This window comes from Cervus canadensis, chromosome 10 (assembly GCF_019320065.1).
Source record: "Cervus canadensis isolate Bull #8, Minnesota chromosome 10, ASM1932006v1, whole genome shotgun sequence".
Classification (NCBI taxonomy): Eukaryota; Metazoa; Chordata; class Mammalia; order Artiodactyla; family Cervidae; genus Cervus; species Cervus canadensis.
Window position 1 is genome coordinate 3,875,669 of NC_057395.1, and position 2,256 is coordinate 3,877,924.

The 2,256-nt window shown below is 40.4% G+C and overlaps 1 non-coding gene across 1 annotated transcript; it reads left to right on the forward strand.

The window, feature by feature from the left end:
• The first annotated feature begins 722 nt into the window (after nt 1–722).
• TRNAK-CUU lies at nt 723–795 on the forward strand. The gene has a single exon. It is a non-coding gene; the product is annotated as a tRNA-Lys (tRNA).
• The last annotated feature ends 1,461 nt before the right edge of the window (nt 796–2,256 follow it).

The following is a 2,256-nucleotide window of genomic DNA, read 5'->3' on the forward strand; positions in this document are numbered from 1 at the left end:
CTAGGTTGGTTTTGTTGTTTTTTTTTTTTTTTTTGGTTCCACATATAAGTGATAGTATATGGTGGTAGTCTTTCTCCATCTGGCTTATTTCACTCAGCATAATGCCCTCTAAGGCCATCCATGTTGCTGCAAATGGCAAAATTTCATTTTTTTTTTTTAAAGGCCGAGTAGTATTCATTGTGTATATGTACATACACATCTTCTTTTGGAGAAGAAAATGACAACCCACTCCAGTATTTTTGCATGGGAAAGCCCATGGACAGAGGAGCCTGGCGGGCTACAGTCTATGGGGTTGCAAAGAGTTAGACACAACTTAGTGATTAAACAGCAACAACACAGACATACTCTTTAACCACTCATTTGCTGATGGACACTTAGATTACTTCTGTACCTTGGCAATTGTAAATAATGTTGCTGTGAACATTGGGTCCATGTCTTTTAAAATTACTTTTGTTGTTTTTTGTTGTTTTTTTCAGATATATACCCAGGAGTAAAATTGCTGGGTCATATGGTCATCTGCTAGGGCTTCTCTGGTGGTTCCACTGGTTAAGAATCTGCCTGCAATGCAGGAGACCTGGGTTCGATCCCTGGGTTGGGAAGATCCCCTGGAGGAGGGAAAGGCTATCCACTCTAGTATTCTGGCCTGGAGAATTCCATGGGCTGTATAGTCCATGGGGTCGTAAAGAGTTGGACACAACTGAATGAATTTCACCTTAGCAGCTGCCTGGCTAGCTCAGTCAGTAGAGCATGAGACTCTTAATCTCAGGGTCATGGGTTCAAATCCCATTTTGGGCTTCCCTGGTGGCTCAGATAGTAAAGAATCTGCCTGAAATGCAGGCAACCCAAGTTCAATCCCTGGGTCTGGAAGAACCCCTGAAAGAAGAAACGGCAACCCACTCCAGTATTCTTGCCTGAAGAATTCCATGGACAGAGGAGCCTGGTGGGCTACAGTCCATGGTGTTGCAAAGAGTCAGATGTGACTGAGTGACTAACACTACTACATATGGTAGTTCTATTTTTAGTTTTTAAAGAAGTCTTCTTACTGTTTTCCACAGTGGCTGCTCCAATTTACATTTCCATCAAAAGTGTATGAGGGTTCCCTTTTCTCGCCAATATTTGTTATTTGTGTCCTTTTTGATAATAGCCATTCTGACAGATACGGACTAACATCTCATGTCTCATTGTGGTTTTGATTTGCATTTTCCTGATGATTAGCCATGTTGAGCATCTTTTCATGCGTCTGTTGGCCATCTGCATTTCCTCTTTAGGAAAATGTCTATTCAGTTCTGCCCATTAAAAATTTTTTTTGTGCCCATTTTTAAATTAAATTGTTTGGGATTTTTTTTATGTTGATTTATATGAACTGTTTATATATGTTTGATGAAAGTGAAAAGTGAAAGTATAGTCGCTCAGTCGTGTCTGACTCTTTGCGAACCCATGGACTGTAGCCCACCAGGCTCCTATGTTTGATATTGAATCACTTATCATTTGCAAATGTTTTCTTCTATCCAGTAGGTTGTCTTTTTGTTTTGTCAGTGGTTTCCTTTGCTGGGCAAGAGCTTTTAAGTTTAACTGGGTCCCATTGGCTTATTTTTGCTTTTATTTTCTAAAGTTCAGGAGATAGATCTTAAAAGATGTTGCTGTGATTTGTGTCAAGGAGCGTTCTGTCTGTGTTTTCTTCTAGGAGTTTTATAGTATCCAGCCTTACATTTTAGGTCTTTAATCCATTTTGAGTTTATTTTTGTGTATGGTGTTAGAGAGTGTTCTAATTTCATTCCTTTACATGCAGCTGTCCAGTTTTCCCAGTACCACTTATTGAAGAGATTCTTTTTTGCATGGTGTATTCTTGCCTCCTTGGTCATAGATTAGTTGACCGCAAGTGCATGGATTCATTTCTGGGCTCTCTACTCTCCTCCACTGATCCACGTGTCTCTTTTGTGCCAGTATCATACTATTTTGATGACTGTGGCTTTTGATATTACTGAAGTCAGGGAGTTTGTGAATTTGCAGATGTCTTGACCTTGGATTTCCCAGCCTCTAGAACTGTGAGAAGTAAATACCTGTTGTTTATAAGATCCCAGTTTATGGTGTTCTGTTACAGCAGCTGGCGTGGACTAAGACAGGTATGCTCACGCAGTTTGGAGTGTGTGGCAGCAACAGGCATTAAACACATCTTTCGCTGTAATTGCAGGAAGGGCTATAAAGACACTAAAAGGAAGAGTGTACTCAAAGACACTGAAGGGGAGAGTGTGCTCT